The sequence below is a fragment of the Periplaneta americana genome, chromosome 15 (assembly GCF_040183065.1).
Source record: "Periplaneta americana isolate PAMFEO1 chromosome 15, P.americana_PAMFEO1_priV1, whole genome shotgun sequence".
NCBI lineage: Eukaryota > Metazoa > Arthropoda > Insecta > Blattodea > Blattidae > Periplaneta > Periplaneta americana.
Genome location: NC_091131.1, coordinates 185,507,826 through 185,530,069, shown reverse-complemented (window position 1 = coordinate 185,530,069; position 22,244 = coordinate 185,507,826). Strand labels below are relative to the sequence as shown.

The 22,244-nt window shown below is 34.8% G+C and overlaps 1 protein-coding gene across 1 annotated transcript in view; it reads right to left on the bottom strand.

Moving 5' to 3' along the window:
* Positions 1–10,969: 10,969 nt before the first annotated feature.
* The window catches only part of LOC138715580 (uncharacterized), a 387,038-nt gene continuing 375,763 nt past the window's right edge, over positions 10,970–22,244 (bottom strand). Inside the window, exon 3 of the transcript XR_011336495.1 lies at positions 10,970–11,131. The gene's annotated coding sequence lies outside the window, so the exon portion shown is untranslated. The remainder of the gene's footprint in view (positions 11,132–22,244) is intronic.

Genomic DNA, 22,244 nt, shown 5'->3' with positions numbered 1-22,244 from the left:
AGAAAGAAGATACCTTGGCAATATTTATTGACTTTCAGTTAGCATATGACTCTGTTTGGAGAAATAAATTATTACTAAAACTCCAGAAATTAGGTATCTCCAGCAATATGTTCAGATGGATATCAGAATTCCTTAGTCAAAGATTCATTGCCACTAAATTCAATAATTCACTTTCTAGTTACAGACAAACATATCGAGGTCTACCTCAGGGCGCTGTCCTCAGCACAACTTTATTCAATATTTATATAAATGACTTACCCTCCCTATTAGAGGAATCAAACATGAAAACAGCACTATTTGCAGATGATATAGTTTTGTGGACTTTCGGATCTTACAGACATAGAGACAAAATTCAAAATTCTGCTCTTAAAGCTCTAAATCAACTACATGAATGGAATACATCAAATTTGATGACACTCAATTTAAGCAAAAGTAACTACCAAATATTTTCACTCGGTAAAAAAGAAAGAGAATTCAATATCCAATACAACGGCCAGCACCTTCCTAGGACTTATGAATCCAAATATCTTGGAGTTATTTTCGATAGTAAGTTAACATGGAGCAACCATTTGAAATACATTTCTGAAAAAGCTCGTAAAAGATTCTCCCTTCTAAAAAGACTAGCAGGAAAGAAATGGGGATGCTCTAGGAATACTTTGAACACTACATACAAAATGTTTATACAGCCAGTGCTGACATACTGCGGAGAAATTTTAATTACTTCACCTTTCATAAACGACATAGAATATGTTCAAAACCAAGCTCTCAGACTCATTACTGGTGGAATCAAAACAACTCCAATAGATTCTATGAGGTTTCTCACTAATATTAACAGTATCAAAATGACAATAGAAGAAAAAGCACTGATTCAATATGAAAAACTTATCAGATTACCAGGAAACAATTGGCAGTCATACAGTCCTCTCTGTAGATTGAAAACTCAAAAAAGTTTCATATCCATTGTTCAAGAATTAAAACAGAAAATCAATATCCCGAATTTAAAAGAAAACTTACAAATTAAACCAAACCCTTAAACTGTATTAAATATAGAATATAATCTAAATTTAACAGAAGAAATACTGAAATCAGAAGTAAACACTGAAATACTGAAACAATTGTCTTTAGAGACAATTAATATTAGGTACCCTCCACAAAACTGGCTTCATTTATACACTGAGGATCCTTGATCTCCAGAGAACAAGGTGCTGGTGCAGGTGTTACGTGCTGTCTCTTCTCACTTTATAGATCACTTGGAATGGAATAACAAGTTTTGACGGTGAAATCATTGCAATAAGTGAATGTCTCAGGAATCTTCTATGCCACATCAATAAATTTAGGAATGCAGTTATATTGTCAGACGTCAAAGCAGCTATTCTATCAATAGTCTCTAAACACACACCTTCATCTCAAACAGCAGAAATAACTAAAATGCTCTCTCAATTAATATCACTCAATAAACGAATTGTATTCCAATGGATACCATCCCATTGTGGAATCCTGGGAAACGAGAATGCGGATGCTTTAGCAAAGAAGGGCAGCACTGCTACTTACATACCTGTTACTAAATCTACGTATTACTCTGTGAAGAGATTTATTAAATCTACATACTTAGACTTCAACAAACAAAATTTGATAACACAATCCCAAGGGAAAAAATGGAACTCTCTGCATCAAAATCCACAGTTAATTCCCGATTTACCACGAAAATCGTCTGTAGCTGCATTTAGATTGGCAACAGGCCATGATCGTTTGGCTAAACACCTGCATAGAATCGGAATATATCAGTCCCCTAACTAACTCAAACCAAGAAATGGATTCGGAACACCTCAAAATCTGTGCTTCATTGGCTGGTCATGATAATATCTTTGAAAAATATTGGAGTGCAAGAGATCAAATGATTTATTGTCAAACGCCTGGCATTAGAAAACAACAACAACATATTTTAAAATATTGAAAAAAAAAAAACTGGTCACATAATCATTCTGGGGATCCAAAATTCCCAAATCAAGTCTTAACAGAAAATCAAAATTTAGGAACAATTTTGACCCCTGGGACCCCAAAATTTTAAATTTTATTTTTAATTTAGGTATAGAAAAGTTTCAAAAATAATATTCTCCATTTCTATCACACTGAATTTTTCAAAATATTTAAAAGTATCGAAAACATCCCAAAAAGAAAAAAAGAAACAATGTACAGTATAATGTAGGGACATCAGGCCTGAAGGGGTTAAGCAAACTAACACTTCAATGTTATTTATTTATGCAGTGATAAGAGAAGTTGTGAAACAAATATAAAGGAAAACTCGTGAACTGAATACAATTTATTAGAGTAATAACTATAGGATTGATAGAATTCTGAAAAAAAAAAAGTTTTAACTTCAAGTTTTATATTCGTATGGAGTGGAAGGCACACAGGTATGCATGGGATAATTTTGATTGTGCTACTAAAGCCCCTTGAGTCTTGATGTTGCCTAAACCCCAAGAGACACAAACGCCTATAAGGAAGAACATACTGTTTGTTTTATCGTCGTTAAAATCAACATATTTTCACACAATTTGAACACAGAAACTATCAAGAAATCTCTACTAACTAATTTCAAGAATTAAGAAGAATTGCCCATTCAAGATGATATGAACAAGCAATAATGTAACATTAATATTTCTCAAAGCAAAAGCCTTATATTTCTAGAGGTAAATAATCTTAAACTCGCGTTACGGAATGCGCGCTGGTTCGAGTCTTCATGGGGGAAGAAATTTTCTCATGAAATTTCGGCCAGCGTATGGGACCGGTGCCCACCCAGCATCGTGATGCACTTGGGGAGCTACGATAGGTAGCGAAATCCGGTTGCGAATACCAGCTATAATGGCTGGGGGGGATCATCGTGCTAACCACACGATACTTCCATTCTGGTTGGATGATCGTGCACCTCTACTTCGGCATGTGGGCGTGAAGCCAGCAGCCGGCTGGTCGGTCTAGGCCCTTCACTGGCTGTGGTGCCACGGATTATTAAATCATCTTAAACCCTCAGTTTCCTGCTACTGCAATGCTGACCAGGAATATTTCTGGAGTAATAGTTCATGCTAATTCGGCGTCGATGCCTTCCCACTGCATGGGCTCCTGTTGTTCCTAGAAAATTTCAGAAATGTGGAATAATAAATGTTAAAATTTTAATCGACGATGGCGAAGTTTTAAAGACTATAAACGGCGTAATTTGTCTCACTTTAGAACAAAAGTAAAGTGATGTGTCCCATGATTTAGATTGACGCAATTACATTAGACTAGCCTTACCTAAATGAGAGGATTCTATGGAAGATTTAGAGTTCACTTTGTCTGAAAATGTTCTCTGTCTCAAGCAGATCTCTCTGTAAACCTACAATACTGCAAGTAACTTCGATAATAATCAAATCAGTGAATTACTTGAAAATTCCTGGAATTGTTTCGGAAGTTCTGAAAGACTTGTAAAAGCCGCCTAAAATTTTTAATTTAATTTAATACAGCTAGTGACAATCGGCATAGATGGACTAGGGAAAGAGACTCGTGTGCTGGGATGTGAGTTACATTACACTCCGTCTGATTGATTATAATTATGTGCATAACCTATATTTTGTTTCCACGCTCTCAGAGGCAGTACCGAAAATGCAGTACAGACAGTGCAACTTTCTACATTCGAACGTGGAAAGATAAAATGTATCCACTTTTTTTTTCTTTCCGGCAGCTTGTAAGTCTGTTATTTAACGAGGTCACTCAGCATCGTCTCTTGATCCGTTAGAATTCCTAAGTCGTTCCGGATGGCACGTTCCGTGGAAAATCTCTGCAGGGAGTGGAGCATGACTGTCCATCTCGCAAGAAGAATAGCTTATCTGTTCACATACAATAGTCATAGGTGCCGAATCTTAGTTTATGATATTGTAAGAAGTGGGATATTATCGACAATGGAGAACCTACAGCAGATTGAGAAAATCACACCTTTCTTCACGTTCCCATTCACAGCAGAGGAGATTTTGGCGTACTTGAACTTGTTAAGAGCATGTACGTCTATCTTCACCGGCTCCTAGGCTTTCGACACCACGGGGCAACGATAACTCTCGGGAGTCCCGTGGGTCGAAAGGCTCCAAACAATGTGATTGCTTCCTAGGCGCGGCCAGTCCCCGTGACGCGGCCGCGTCTGATGAAAGCCCCTGTTTGCCGGTCGGGGCGATCGCGGACGGCGGCAGGACTCTCAAACCTGGCTAAGCGCCGTCCCGCCCCTAACGGTCGACTGTGGGTTGTCGGGTTCGAAGTCGGGACTCGGAATCGTCTGCAGACGAATCCTCCAAGCAAAGGGATGAGTCTCAACAGATCGCAGCGTGGCAACTGCTCTACCGAGTACAACACCCCGCCCGGTACCTAAGTCGTCTCAAAGTGCAGCGCGCTATCTTCTCTCGCGGGACGCTGGTCGTGAGTTCGAATCTCACGTCGCTGTCACAATATATAACTACAACGTCTTTGGTTTTATTGCTGTATGACGAACTCATCTTTCCGACGACTTGGGAAGTCGATGTCAGTCATTTGCTTAACGCGAGTCTTTAGTCAAGTGTGAACTTCTATCACATTAGAATTCTTCTGCCATGATTCAATTGACAGTATGTTCACTAACGTCTAGCATGTTGATGAAAAGTCATCTTCTTATTTTCACATTAGGACGATACCTATTAATATAGAAATCCTTACTATGTTAACATCAACGTAAAAAAGTAATTTCTTATATTACATTTTTTTAATTTTTTTACTTTTTTAACTAACAGGTCATTTTTATAATTTTTCGGCATTTTTTGGTCATTTTTAATACTTTGAAGAACTTTGAGATCATTTGGAATGCATTTTACTTTCTTCTTTACCGATAAGTCTGTTATATCATTTTCTAATCAAATAGATCAGTAGCAATTACCTACTGAATAAGTGAATAACAATGGAGTTTGAGTTTTATAGTTTGGAACAGACTCTAAAGTCCATCCCTCATCCCACTGAAGGCTTCACCTCACACCACGGAAGTAATATCAAATGCTTGATAGCAGCTTAGTTTAAGTGAGGACTTTGACTGCTACTGTTCTTTTGTCGGTACGAGGGTGTCTTTAGAATTTATATTTGGAACGGGGGACACTTTCACCATGTCCTGAACAAGACGTTGTGTCCTCAACATGGTTCGGAAGGGATGTCTACTGTAGTAGACAGTATTTTTAAAACAAAGATTGCAAGAATGCACGCTGCGCCACAATTTGTTTCGTCATTCACACTCCCTCATCTGGAAGATCTGGTAACAAAAGTGAAGTGCGGAAGGAGGAGGAGACAGAATGAAGGCACTGGCATGGACCACCCCTGATTGAAACACAGTGTAAACCCTCATTAAAATCTATAGTTTTCCCTTGAAACTTTCATTTTGTTGCATGTTCTTTTCCTTTATCTTAGCCAAATTGCAGGAAGTGGCCTCTTCTCTCCGAGATTTTCAGGTCAGTAATTGAAACAAAGTGACTAATTTTTAAGAAGTTGTGGTGTGAATACGGTGAATAATATTTAAATGTCATTTTCTTTTAATTTTATGTCATTTTTCCATTAGTTGAAGGGCATTTTAATGATCATTTTATGTAAATTTTGAGGTCATCAACATCCGCCCCCTAATTATTATTATTATTATTATTATTATTATTATTATTATTATTACTATTATTATTATTATTATTATTATTATTATTATTATTATTATTATTATTATTATTATTATCATTATTTTTACGCAGAGCAAAGTCCTTCTGTTGCTTTGAATGCAGGACTAATGGAAATTTGAAGAAAACAATAATAAAGTAATTCTAAAACAAGTAAGTCTTACTTGTGGCTTAAAGAATCCTTCTGCAGTTTTCGCTTTTAAGTGACAGAGCTATTCAGTACGTTCTAGTTTTTTCAAGTGGATCCGAACGATATGAACCGCGCTGATAGTAGATTCAACAATATTTTGACGAGAAAATCTCACAATACAAGTAACCTAAAAAAACAGGTTTTAATTCAATTCTAATGCTGTTTGTAGTTCTTTAATCCCCCCAACTTTTAAAGTTCTATCGAGTTTCGTATATGGAAGCTCTAAAATATATATATCGATATCGAGTTTCGAGAAATTGTGGTGCCGACCCATCTCTAATAATAATAATAATAATAATAATAATAATAATAATAATAATAATAATTACCTCACCCTCACCCTGTATAGGGCAGAGAGCTGGACGATGCTGAAGATATACGAGTATAAAAGGGTCTAATAAAAGAGATTTATTATTATCATAATACTCAGAGATTAAAGTCTAACATAGCACATAGTATCTTCATTTTAAACAGTTCTGTTGTAGGTTAATTTTCGGATTCATATCAGGGTTTATGTAACGCCTAATTTATTTAATGTTTCTCCTGAAAAGAATTTTAATAGTTTGTTACTAGATGTGACTTTAGTCAGTTTGTAAAATATTTTTGGTCCAGGGAAAATATACATCTTTTTATGAATATACAACAATGGCTGACTTAATGGCTTATGCAACGTGAACCGGGTACTAGGAAACTTCCAAAATTAGTAATAAGTATACATATTGTTACTTCAATTTCAATCCCATATCCCAAAGAAAACACAGCCACACCATCAGTTCATTATTAAGCTTGCATATTCTGCCCTCCCAAGCCAAAAGGGCTCAAGGATTTTCTGAAAATCAGTTTTTGAAATAATTGGATAGTTCTGATGCTAATATATATATATATATATATATATATATATATTTCCTAAAGGAAATGGCCGTTTCTCAATAAATTGTGCCTTTAAGATGTGATTTAATGAAAGCCGTATCTCAAAATTAATATGAATTCCTAAGTGAATTTGGCGGAAGTTCATTTTTCTAAGCAAAAAGGCCGTTTCTCAGGCATACGTTCTTTTCGCTTAGTATTTCCTATTTGCCATTCTAGTCAAATTAGACGTAACTGCATTAGTAACAAATCCTTCGTGTTTTAATCCGTTCTCAGCATGTAATCGCCACTACCCGAATGCTCAGTTCCCATAGTTTAAACATACCTTAGTTCTTATAATTAATTCATTGATCATGAAAATTAATATGCAAGGTGTTTTCCGATTAATTTTTCTAGCTTATTATTGAAAACATGTCAATTTTCATTTGCTTGTTAGTTGTTATGTAGCCAAGACGCAGAATATTGATTCTACTCAACCTTATTTTAGAAACACCATTATAATCACCATGTAAGTAAAATAATATATATTTTTATCACTATTGGACTGATAGTTCATATGCACGTATGTTTTAGAGACAACGAAATGGACAATGAAATTATTCGTAGACACATAAATTCATTTAATCCTACCATATCACATTAGTACATTACCGGAGGGAACATGCATGTATCGTCTTTATTTACCAAGTGATATAACTCTGACTGCCATGCACCATGATTGTATTACTCAGAATGTTAATTACAAATGTTCATATGAAAAGTACAGAACGGTAGCCAGTGAAATGGACATAACTTTTGATAAACTGTGAAATCTTCAATGTGCATAATAATAGCCATACAATGGAAACTTTGGACACTAATTTTTAAACTTGTAAAATGTGGAAAACATATTCAGAGAGCATCAAAATCTCGGGCCAAATACAGAGAAGATGCTGAAAAAATTGAAGAGGTTAACAAAATAATTTATTATGTAGATCTTCAAAAAGTTATCTTGTTGCCAAGACTGGACACATTTAAGGTGGCTATATTCACAAGTGTTTGACTGTCTACATGAGAGCTTCGTTACTGTTGGGGGGGGGGGGATGTGCAAGCCGTTTGCAGCTGTCCGGCACGAGGCTCTCTTTAAAAGGAGCAAAGAAGAAATAGTAAGCACTTTCTACAATTTTTTCAAGTACAAGAGAGATTGTTCAAAATTACTCTATGGTTGGACAACTGCACGGTCCACAACAAAAATTGGACATTCTTTTCATTTTTGATTTACATTGTTAATTCAAATGAAGTAAGTACTAATGAAATTTTGATAAGTTATTTTGAACCAGGCCATTCGTTAATGGCTTCTGATCCTTTCATCACAAAGTAGAACAGTCAGTGAAAAGACGTGGATATAAAGTATATGATTTTGCAGATTTTGTAGATGCAGTAAAATCAGCATCTTACCAGACTGAGGTATTGCCAGTGGAGCTTCAGTATTTTTTTCATTTGGTCTGACTACTCATCACAATATAAATTGAAGCTGATTAGTTTATTGATTACTTTTTGTAAGGCTAAAGATACTATCAATGTAAATTCCAACTTATCATGTCATACTCAGTCTCTTTGTTTGGAATATGACTTTCTTTATGAATGATGTGTTTCATCCACTTAATACAGTATGATATTATACTACTATGCAATTTAAATGAATATTCCTTCTTAACTCTCTACTATGTTATTAAGATTTAAGACACAAGTACAATATTAAGAAATCAGTGTTAGTACTTCTGTTTTACAGACAATATAGATAACATTAAACAGAAAGAAGCCATATAAAAATAACGACATAAAATTTCACGTTCCGTTCGAAGTTTGTGCACCACTGTTTTCTTAATCCAACAGGTTGCTTATTCATATACACAACCCTTCCTCTTTCCATACTTAGCGCTTGCTGTCTGCATACGACATCAAGGTCAGAAAAATGCGCTTGCTTTGACATCTCTGGGCTATGCTTTACAGAAATGCCCAGTGTTATTCATATTGTAAATTTGTGTACGTCACACTGTTTAACATGAATATTGGAATAATCTTACTCCCGCCTTTCTGTATTTGTTGTACACACCAGGTCGAATTATGTTTCTAATTGTTTCAATACATACTATGAAAGGCATTAAAATTGGTGAAGTTCCTATGTTTTCTCATCAGAAGGAATTGCTAAATTACAATAATTTGGTTTAAGAGACCATTGCTTGCTTTCAGTCCTCTGATGATTCACGTAGAAAAAACATAACTAAGCAGACCAAACAGGCGCTACTAAGAACGAACAGCCCGTCTCAATAAAATCGTAATGAAGCAGAAGTGCTACGCATTCTGATATGCACTGACTACTTATTCTTCTCGAAATTCTTTCATGGAGCGTGTCTTGATGGAAGTCCACTGGTAAGTAAGCAACAGTTTCGCACGACTGTCCACAAGTAGCATATTACAGGGGCACTTGTTTACTGCACATGCGCAGTGTGTGGTAAGCGAAACTTGAACAATAAGGGAGCTCCAAATGTTTTTTGTTTCCGTATCTATACAGTACATACTCGTAGATCTGTGATTGATACTTTTGTACGCGATCTGTAACAGTTGGTTTTGCCTAAATCCCAAAAGACACAAAACCTATACGAAAAACATAGTGTTCTAACTTCGTTAAAATTGCCCGTTCAAGACGTTATGAAAATGCAATCATTTAACTAGAACAATGGTGGGCATTCCTGCGGCACTGCCGCAGTGACGTCAGATCTCAGCGAAACATCAAACTTATCCCCTACCTTCCCCTTCCCCCAATCCATGAAAATACTGCGCGTGTATGTGGCGGATTATACTGGACTGCTTACTTCGGAGCTTCATTAGTGATACAATGTCTTTCGCAGAATCATGTGAATCGAGAGGATATCACACTTGTAAGAAAGGCGGTTCTTTCATTTCTCATGTTTAGGATTAGTTACAAAAATTCAGAACGCGAACTTAAATATGTACATTCTTAAATAGATCACTTGTTATACGAGTTCAAAGAAGACAGATTCAGTTATTTTCAAAGGATGGAGAAAGATTTCAATATTTTTGCCACTCCTTTTCATGTTTAAATTGAAAATGTTATCCCAGAATTGCAGTTAGAGGTACTGGATTTGCAGAATGATGGCTTCTAGAAAGCAAAATGTGAAGGTCTACTGGGAGATACATTTTTTTAAAAGATGTCCAGTACTACATATCCACTGCTTAGATAGTTTGCTTAAAAATAATGAATACCGTCACTTCCCATAACTGTGGTCCTGGAACATAACTACTGTCCACGATACAACCATTCAAATTTTGTACTCCATAACGTAGTACGTCGTTTGTCTATATTCTTGCTGTACTGTAGTTTGAATTCAAGTCACTGCAGCTATCTACGAACGGTCTATGGTACTTCTACAATGATCTTTGAATGGTTGTATCGTGGACCATAGTTGTGTTCGAGGATCATAGTTGTGGGAAATGACGGTATGTATTCATCCACCTATCAGCGCGAACAGCTGTTTTCTAAAATGAAATTTATAAAGTCCAGCCACAGATTCCGCTTAAGGGGAGTCTGTACTGCCATCCCATCGATGTAAAGCAGAGTAATAAAAGATAAAGACCGTAATTTTAGCCTGTTACATACAATAATACTTGAAGAATAACCCCTAAAAATTTCAAATGTGTATCTTATGTAGGTCCTGAGAATAGTGCACCTAAATTAGATGAAATTTACATTGCTGGGATAGGCAGTACAGACTCCCCTTAAGCGATGCTCATCTTCTTGCGCAACTGAAAATAGCATACACAGATATAAATCCCAATTTCGAAGAAAATACTTTGAAAAATGATTAATTAAATATCAAGTTAATGGACTATTCTAACTACGTATGGTAGGTAGGAGTGTAGTGGCGCAACTGTCTGTAAATCCGTCACTGCACTGTAGAGTGCAACCCCTCCCAAGGTATGTAGTTGCCATTTAAATCCTGTCTTGTGGGTTGCGTTCATTTTGCCCACCACTGAATTAGAATAATTCTCAAAACAAAAGCCTTTTATTTCTGGAGGTAAATAATCTTAAACCTTCAGTTTCCTGCTAGTGCAATGCGGACCAGAAATACTGCTGGAGTAATAGTTCATGCTAATTAAGTTATGTGACCTAATAAAGATGAAAGCCGCAAGGCCTTACCTTTTTGGCGAAACGATTAGTTCACTAGCATTACTTCCACTGGGTATCCCATTCCATTGTCTGGTATTCTGTTGTAGCCAGATGTTCGACTGGGTTAGTTGCAGACTCCCACTCCATGGGCTGCATGTCCTCCTTGGCGTCGATGCCTTCCAACTGCATGCGCTCCTGATGTTCCTAGAAAATTTCAGAAATGTGCAATAATGAATTTTAAAGATTTAAACGAGGATTAACTCCATATGTAGATGAAATTATTGGGGATCATCAGTGTGGTTTTAGGCGTAATAGATCAACTATTGACCAGATATTTTGTATTCGGCAGATAATAGAGAAAAAATGGGAGTATAAGGGTATAGTGCATCAGTTATTCACAGATTTCAAAAAGGCATATGACTCGGTTAAGAGAGAAGTTTTACATGATATTCTTATTGAATTTGGTATTCACAAGAAACTAGTTCGATTAATTAAAATGTGTCTCAGTGAAACGTACAGCAGAGTTCGTATAGGTCAGTTTCTGTCAGATGCGTTTCCAAATCACTGTGGGCTAAAGCAAGGAGATGCACTATCACCTTTACTTTTTAACTTTGCTCTAGAGTATGCCATTAGGAAAGTACAGGATAACAGAGAGGGTTTGGCATTGAACGGAATACATCAGCTGCTTGTCTATGCGGATGACGTGAATATATTAGGAGAAAATCCACAAACGATTAGGGAAAAGACGGGAATTTTACTTGAAGCAAGTAAAGCGATAGGTTTGGAAGTAAATCGCGAAAAGACAAAGTATATGATTATGACTCGTGACGAGAATATTATACGAAATGGAAATATAACAATTGGAAATTTATCTTTAGAAGAGGTGGAGAAGTTCAAATATCTTGGAGCTACAGTAACAAATATAAATGATACTCGGGAGGAAATTAAACACAGAATAAATATGGGAAATGCCTGTTATTATTGGGTTGAGAAGCTTTTATCATCCAGTCTGCTGTCATAAAATCTGAAAGTTAGAATTTATAAACCAGTTATATTACCGGTTGTTCTTAATGATTGTGAAACTTGGACTCTCACTCTGAGAGAGGAACATAGGTTAAGGGTGTTTGAGAATAAGGTTCTTAGGAAAATATTTGGGGCTAAGAGGGATGAAGTTACAGGAGAATGGAGAAAGTTACACAACACAGAACTGCACGCTTTGTATTCTTCACCTGGCATAATCAGGAACATTAAATCCTGACATTTGAGATGAGCAGGGCATGTAGCACGTATGGGCGAATCCAGAAATGCATATAGAGTGTTAGTTGGGAGGCCGGAGGGAAAAAGACCTTTGGGAGGGCCGAGACGTAGATGGGAGAATAATATTAAAATGGATTTGAAGGAGGTAGGATATGATGATAGAGACTGGATTAATCTTGCACAGAATAGGGACCGATGGCGGGCATATGTGAGGGCGGCAATGAACCTGCGGGTTCCTTAAAAGCCATTTGTAAGTATTATTATTATTATTATTATTATTATTATTATTATTATTATTATTATATTTTTGTAATTTTTTTCAATTTATTTAGGAAACAATCATGTTACAATAACGATTACAATTAGGAAACTACAAAAATAGGTGTTAAATACAAAAGACATAAAAATTCATTAAAAGAGCCATTACATCGTCGAACAAAAATGTACGTGTCAAATATTTAAACAAAAAACAGATATATAAATTAAAGAATTTGCCTCTCGTATGAGCAAATGCTCATGGTTGGGAGATCAAAACCGCGCTGTAGATAAACTGAAAGAAGAAGACAAAATAAACAATTAATATAAGCAATACGCTAAATTAGCAGAAATTACAAAAACAAGAGTCTGTAATTATTATATAAAGCGATCACAATTGAAAAAATTTATAACCAATATTCACAAGGATATAAGACTAATACAGGAGTATCTTCTGCGGACCTCTGGAGAAAGAACTAAAGAAGAATCTAGTGAAGTGCTTTATGTGGAAAGTAGCATTGTATGGGGTAGAAACATGGGCATGGCGACGAAGTGAAGAGAAGCGAATAGAAGCATTTTAAATGTGTATATGAAGAAGTATGCAACGTGTGAAATGGACAGACAGAATAAGGAACGAAGTAGTGTTGAAAAGAGTGGATGAAGAAAGAATGATACTGAAACTGATCAGAAAGAGGAAAAGGAATTGGCTAGGTCATTGGTTGAGAAGAAACTGCGTACTGAAGTATGTACTAGAAGGAATGGTAAACGGGAGAAGAGTTCGGGGCAGAAGAAGATATCAGATGATAGACCACATTAAGATATATGGATCATATGCGGAGACAAAGAGGAAGGCAGAAAACAGAAAAGACTGGAGAATGCTGGGTTTGTAGTGAAAGACCTGACCTTGGGCAGAACACTATGAACGAATGAATGAATAAGACATATTTAGCAACTAATTATCAAACCTTATATTAATTTCCCTTAATAATTTATTTAATTGTAAGTTTATATTTAATCATATCCTGCGCATGAGTAGGCAGTTCAATATCTATTCTGAACCATGCTGGAACAAACTTTATAAAGTAAATTACATAATAAAGATATGATCATTTGGTCCAGGCTGCATCCGACTTTGCACAAGACGAAATTCTTCAACATGTTTGTGAATTCAACTTAACTTAATTATATCTAGGCAATAAAATACGATAATTTTAATCCATCAAGCATACATTCGATGTAAGAATAATTCCTTTAACACATTTCTAAATCAGTCTTGTATACTATCCATAATAAATCATTCCACACCAATTTCAGTAATGTGCATTGTGTAACCTACGAAGATATTTTTTGTATAGACCGAATTGTGCATCATAACGTAAACAAGAACAAAAAAAAATTAACGTGTAACATAAATATTATTTTAAGAAACAAAGGGGGAAATATTGGTAAATGATGACCACAGAAACGGCATTTCATGGCACATTGTTTTCTTAACTACTAGGATAACCTAAAGAATGAAAATGAACGGCTTCAGTAGTAGGTCCACTGTAAAATACTAATTGTTACTTAATTTGTATTTCATTTTTTGGTCCAGGGAAAATACTCGTCCTTCACAACCCTCGCAAGAATAGCGTTATTATTATCATTATTATTATTATTATTATTATTATTATTATTATTATAATATTTAAATTCAGTAAAAATTAGTATTTTATGTGGAACAAATAGAATTTAAGCATACGTTACCGCAGGTCAGCCAAATATTATGTTATTAGGTGATAAAATATGTGTACTTTATCCAATAATTAATATAAACCACCTGTGAGGAAATGGATCAAAATCATCTTCAACATTGCCCAGCCACTATCAACTTAGCGTCCTTGAGTGGAAAATAATGGAAAAAGAGAGAGAGAGAATTAATGATTTTATTGTCAGAAATTCAGCACTAGCAAACAACAACAACAAATAATATATATATTTGAATAAGACTTTTTAGAAAGGGACTAAGTCAAAATTTGTATTTTTTTACTGATGAAATGATTAATACTTTCAAGTTCAAGTTGATATTTATAGTACGGGACTGGTACACTCATATTTAGCCTATTCTTGAAAATAAGTTTCTTTGCACTCCTGAATAGTAGCAAATTTTGACTTAGTTCCTTTCTAAAAATGGCTATTCATTAGTAATATTAATACATTTCTCACTTTCATTAGAATATAAATTAACACAACGCAAATCAAATAACAGTCTCATATGTGGTATGGAAGGGTTTCGAAGGTCCTTAATTGTTAGAATTATTATTATTATTATTATTATTATTATTATTATTATTATTATTATTATTATTATTATTATTATTATTACTACTACTATTATTATTATTATTATTATTATTATTATTATTATTATTACACATTGTTCTGTATGGTTGTGAAACTTGGACTCTCACTTTGAGAGAGAAACAGAGATTAAGGATGTTTGAGAATAAGGTTCTTAGGAAAATATTTGGGGGCTAAAAGGAATGAGGTTACAGAAGAATGGAGAAAGTTACACAACGCAGAACTGCATGCATATTATTCTTCAACTGACATAATTAGGAACATTAAATCCAGACGTTTGAGATAGGCAGGGCATGTAGCACGTATGGGCGAATCCAGAAATACATATAGATTGTTAGTTGGGAGACTGAAGGGAAAAAGACCTTTGGGGAGGCCGAGACATAGATGGCAGTATAAAATTAAAATGGATTTGAGGGAGGTGGGATATGAAGATAAATAGTGGATTAATCTTGCACAGGATAGGGACCGATGGCGGGCTTATGTGAGGGCGGAAATGAACCTCCGGGTTCCTTAAAAGCCATTTGTAAGTAAGTATTATTACACATTTTATTGAAGTGGGTGTAGCTGTAGATTTAAACTATTTAATAATGCACATACATTGTCAATAATTGCATTTTCAGTTTAGTTTGAAGTGCACATTCGCTTTACTTAGTAGGCCTACTATGAACTGTCGTAAGATCATTAAAAGAAAAAAAAATAATGCTTACGATGCAAATGTTAATATATTTTAAGTTAATAGTATTTAATAAATAACACACGTAATTATATAAAATATAGAACTGAATTGTTGTGATTGGTGAGGTGAATATGTTCTTTTTTAAAGGCTACAAAATTGTTGTATAATTACTGTATTTGGTTTTAGGGCGGGAAGGTGTAGCCTCATTTCTGCATCTTCATTCAGCCTATTTCGGTAATCTGTTTTCATGGATCAGAGAACCCAGATATGAAACTGATAATTATTATATATATTTTTAGACCTTTAATTGTATTAATGATATTAATAATTATTATTAATATTTATTGGAAGTTTCCTAGTATCCGGTACTCGTGACATAAGCTGTTAAGTCGGCCATTGTTGTATAATTATAAAAGATGCATATTTTCCCTGGACCAAAAATATATTACAAAATGACTAGAATCACATCTAGTAACAAACTATTAAATTTCTTTTCAGAAAGGAGCCATTGTGTAAAAACAAAAATGATCTATCTAACGAGTACCGGCTACTAGGAAACTACCTATTTATTTTCTATTACGATTATGTTATAATAATTTTTATTGGTGATGTTACATGTTTTTATTGATTCGTATTTTTGTGAGTTTGTATTCATTTCGCAGTATTATCCAAATTTAAAATACTGTTTAAATACTATTTACGATTCACATGTTTCCAAACTTTCACATGTGTAGCATTGTATGATTTATTTTATTAATATTTATTAGTAAGATAGGATGGTCATAAAACGAGCGTAATTTATTAAAACCATAAAACCTCATTGTCCTCAGTAATTTTCAAACTGCGTCGTGCATTCGTTAGTGTTTTTAAATATGCCTGTCCAATGGAGTCTTAATTATCAGCCCCCTAATATACACATTTATTCCTGGAATAGCCATTGACGCTACAAACGTAAATGTTTTATTCCCTACTTGCTGTTGTAGTTTTCAAGCAGGAATCGTAATATAATTAGAAAGCTTACCTCAGTGGAAAAAGCTTCATCCTGATTGTCCCATGAGAATCGATCCGAGCTCCTCAATACACATAAAGCGCTATCTTTTCTTGCATTAAATGAAATAAAAACTCATAATGGCGGTCCAATATGTCATTTGCATTGTTGAAGAGGGCTTTGTTACACGTTGAGCGATGAACGCGAATTCCATAGAGAACGAAAAAATGGAACTAGCGTCAGTGAATAAAAGCTGTAGGTAAGAAAATTGAAGGTACATTACTTGGGTTGAGAACTTTCGACCTGATTTTAAATGTAGTCAACCGGCTGCAATGGAATTTAAATATTGTCGTTTTCGTATTTTATATTTAAACCGTATTTTTTAGTTTTGTAAAGAAACTGATATAACGTGCATTTTATGATGCATTTATATATTGCACTCAATGTTAAATGTTATGTTTTATTTAACGACGCTCGCAACTGCAGAGGTTATATCAGCGTCGCCGGATGTGCCGGAATTTTGTCTCCCAGGGGTTCTTTTACATGCCAGTAAATCTACTGACATGAGCCTGTCGCATTTAAGCACACTTAAATGCCATCGACCTGGCCCGGGATCGAACCCGCAACCTTGGGCATAGAAGGCCAGCAAATATTGCACTCATGTTACTTGATTTTTATCATTATAAAATTCACTCTTTGGCTTGGAGTTCTTCTTCCTCTTGTTTTATTAATTTTGTAGCAGAAATTCATTCTATACTATGTTGGCTGCGTTTTCATAATAGGAGATGAACTTCAATGTTGCGACTGTGCAGTTAAGGAAATATAGTTCTTACCACGTGTTCATCTGTGTATTTGCTTTTTAAAAATTACATTTATTTGCATGTGTCCCCATTTTCTCTTGAACAAGTGAAAGTAGACAGATGAAATTTCACCGTCTTTTTATCATACTACCACAGTCTGTGATACTACATTATGTCAATCATATGGTAATGAACTTACTGGTAGAAGACATAGATTAGAAACATCTGTAGGAATCAAAACTTTTTCAAATAATAATACAATAGAGATAGGTTAATTCGACATTCGATCATTGAAGTAAATGTCTAATCCCTAATAATTACTTTTAAAACTAATGTTGATCATTGCGTAAGAAATTTTAACTTTTTTTTTTTTTTTGCACTGGGCATGTGATACATGTTTTCTACATAATTTGAACCTCCTGAATACGAATATGACAATAAAAAACAGTTTCAGGTTACGGTTTTTTTTAGAAATTTTCAAATTTATGTCTATTCAAAATATTGCTTTATATAACGACCGTAAAGTTAAATACTCACCGTTCAGAAGATTACAGCTTTCTTTTTCTGCATTTTCTTTTATACTGGGCATCAGGTTCATCACGAGCTAAAGTCCAACAATAATCTTCTAGCTTATTGGTACTCCACTGTTCTTGGTATCTTTTTTAAATAGATAAAATTTCTTTATCAAAGGGCTTACAATGCTCATCACTGAATTTGTCACAATTCTCGGGGAAGAAGTCAAGATGGGAGTAAATGAAGTCAATTTTAAGGGCTATGTTACAACCCATAGCTTCAAACGCCAACAGTAAATTTTGTACTAGTTGTTCGTAGTACTCACTTCCACGGTGTCCACGCCTGTGGAGTAACGGTCAGCGCGTCTGGCCGCGAAACAAGGTGTCCCGGATTCGAATCCCAGTCGGGGCAAGTTACCTGGTTGAGGTTTTTCCGAGGGTTTTCCCTCAACCCAATACGAGTAAATGCTGGGTAACTTTCGGTGCTGGACCCCGAACTCATTTCACCGGCATTATCACCTTCATTTCATTCAGATGCTAAATAACCTAGATGTTGATACAGCGTCGTAAAATAACCCAATAAAATAAAAATAAACTTCCACGGTTACCCAGAAAATTTAATACAGCCTCTTGAATGTGGCTCTCTCTTTTCCTTCCAACAAAGATTCGAAGTGATTGTCCTTCATTATTACTGTAATTTGTGGTCCGTTGAAAACTTTCTCTTTTATTTTTGAGTCACTAAATGCATCAGTTTCATGAGTCATCCCTTTAACAATATTCTTCATTAACCCTAACTTAATGTGTAAACGGGATGAAATTACTTTACTTTGAGGTACAATGAGTTGATGTATAATATTTTTCTTCCCTGGCTCTAGTAATTTTGTTGGCCATACTTTTATTTTATAATGCTTATTTCGAGCATATCCCATTCGCACAGAAAGATTTTGTGTAGCCATAATTGCATTCTAAGAAACAATGCTACAACCTTCAAATCAGCACATTTAAACATTCGTACTTTGAATGTTATCATTAAAGCACTTTTTAAAGCAATATACGTCTTATACAGAGTACTAACATCAAGGAAATCTCCTGGTAAACTGAAGTGATTTCATGTGGCGAACCTGAATCTCCCCCTCCAAATGGAAACGAAAAGGGCATTAAAAGAAGTTCTGCTTCTATAAATGGTTTTTACAGAGTAGTATATTGCGAAATATAAACTACAGTAATGTCATCAAAGCTCAGAGTGAAATAAATACACATCTCAAGTAAAATCATGTAAACTCAAGCGAATTCATATCGCGAACCTGTTTCACCTCCTCCAAATAGATTCGTAAAAGGGCAATAAAATAATTTACATTTCTACAAGTGTTTCTAACATGGTGGCCTACTTATACTAATATTGTTTTCCACATAATAAGTCATCACAAATAGTTTCACAAGAAATACGGTGATTTTTTAAATAAAATATAGGCCTATAGAAAATTAATTATATTGTTCACCTCGAAAACCCGAACTGCTGGAACATTTTTCTTGTTATTTTTTTAATTCAGGAGGTCGAAATTAGTAAGAACTTGATCGTTTTATGTCTGGCGCAAAATGACTGTTGACCACCGTAATGAACATTACATTCCAAATTTCGAACCTTACATTTTCGGAAAACTAAAAAATTTCAACGAAAATAGTGTAGATTCTGGAACCCGAGAGTATGTTGATGAAATATCATTACTTTTTCATTTAGCTATAAAACGTTGTCCTTCAATACAGCAATTTATTTTATTTTATAACAAAACAAAATAATGTAATTTTTATGTTTTTATGTCGTACAATCTGAAAGCACCTTTTTTCTTCTATTTTTAATTAAGCTGGTTAGACCTTTCAGAAATCTCAACTCAACTATAGACGAACAAAATGAATAAATTGCCTTTAGGTATATGTACTTCTTTACATATAAACAATTTTGTTTTGCATAATATTGCCCTTTAAAATTTGTAAACAATTGAGTATAGTACCGGAAAGAGAATGAACTGAACAGATCCCTTGAAATTGTTTCTAAATTGTTTATAAAAATTATTTTGTTTATAATTTTGATTTGAAACTTGAAACATGATATCTCATACAGTTTTTAAGATGGAGCCTCAGTTGTTTCACTGTTTTATAGCTAAAACTATTGTTTAGTACTTGACATAGAGCTATTTTTTATTTCCATTTACATTAATTAATATTACCATATATGTAAAATATGATAGTGTTTTATGTTGCATAATTATGTAAAAATATCCAAAGATAATTATTAATTATTTTAATGTTATTTTATTCATTGTCAGGCACTAGGGGACATTTCAAGCTTCAAAATGACACAAATATCTTCTTGGTATCATCATATTTGGCTGAGACGTCATGTCTAAAAAAATTAAATATTCTAAAATTTCTACTTACAGGAAATGAACCACAAACTTTCAGAGTCTAGAAGCCTCCAGCATCATATGTCTCCCTTCAGCAGCTTCATATTGGTCCAATTTCAGCTTCTTTCTGTCTCTCAGATACCTCCTTCTTGCTTCTACTTCAGGTGTTGAATGTTGTTTCGCACTTTTGTCCTCATTTTCCATTGATGCAGCAACTCCTGCGATGGGTTTGTACCAGGGTTTATACCCATCCTCCTTAGAATTTCAATTTCTACTTCTGGAACTATATTAAAATGACACACAGCATCACTGACACACAAATTTACAGTTTCATTACTTGTATAAACTTCCTTGGGGCACCTGTTCCATATTGTTTCATTGAACATCTCGTTCACATTTAGCACCTTGCCAATAACGTTAGGTAAGTCAACCTCTCGTACACAGGTTTAATCGCTCTTATTATATTTTCGTGCCAGGTCCTTTGTGTTTGCAAGTTTCTCCTTTGGCTTTCACTACTTCGTAAGGACACCAACTCCCTTCACCCAATGGACGCTTAGCATGAAGAGGCTGGTCATCATCTGCTGCGATATGGGACAAGGAAGCCCAGATTGCTCTACACTTATCTTCTACATTGCCAGTATTGGCCCTCAAAGCAATGCCAAAGTAGTTCTGGAGGTTTTCGATAAGTTTGTGCGTTAGCCGCCCTCTACAACCTAGATTGTTTGAATTTGCTAGTTGGCGTAGAGCATTTCTAACATGTTTTTAATATTATTCCACACATTTCAATTTCATAATAGTCTTTATGCTCGACCATGCTGAAATGTAGTAATTATACACCTGGTAGCAGTCCTTTAATGCATGTCATTAAAGTACACCTACTCATTAAAGTACAGGTGTTCAGCCAATGACAAGTCAGCTTACAGGTGTTCAGCCAATGACAAGTCAGCTTTGTACTGTTATAAAACCGCAAGTATCGATTATTCTCGGATATGCAATCGAGAGAGAATTAGCGAAAAGTCACGGAGGCTGGAAATCCAATACTATCGCAGAAGGTTATGTTCTGTTACTATAATAATTAGCGTTAATTGTAAATAATATTTAAATAAATTCAATTTGTCAACTCGTTTTTCAAAGTCTAATTTAATTTCAATGTTATATCAAAGTTAATATTTAGTTTACTCTATAGGTTCTTATAGGCTATCTGGACATCTGTTCCTCGGAAAAAATCAATACTTTCGCGTCTGCGCACATCTCACAATTTACGAGGTATAGTTCAAGGTCAGTTAGATACAAATAAAATGAATAATTTCAAGTTAGAAATATTGTCGAGAATAAAAAGTCGTATGAAACTCGCCTATAATGGTAATTAAGAAGCTCGTATGAAAACATCCATACTCGCTTCTTAATTACTATCATTATAGGCTCGTTGCATAATGTACTATTCCTTTATATGGATCTAGTTCACACACCGTTTCACTGTCATTGAATGGTGCACAATACGGCTGGGGACGGAGCGGTTCGGTTCAGAGCAGTTACTGTGACGTCATTACTCGGTTAAACCGAGTACAAATTTGTGGCGGCAGATTTAAAATGTAGATAGATTGAGTCGATTTTAGAACGTAATTTGAAAGTGAAACCAAGCGTGTTTTAAAAGAGTTGTAGTAAAGCGCTTTCGCTTTGCCAATTGACGAGAAAAAATTGCTTCTCTTCATTGCAAAATGGCGGTTGCAAATTTCATTTGCGTGATTACAACTATTTGCGGAGTATTATGTATGAAAGGCCTATTTAACTTTCAGTGTTGTTATATATGACAGACGAAATAAAATTGAGAAAATAATTTATAATACTAACAGCGAATAAATTAACATGTGAGGTAAACATTAAACGCCGCAGCTAAATAAAAAAGAAGATAGAAAGAAACGGGCTCCATGAAGCGCTGCCTAAAACACTTCAGAATAATACACAGAATTATTTACTATTACGGAAAGTGGATAAAATAATCAATAAAACGTGGAATCTTAAACTGAAGAACATAATGTTTATTTATTTTATAACATTACTAGCCTTCAATACAACCATGTTCTATT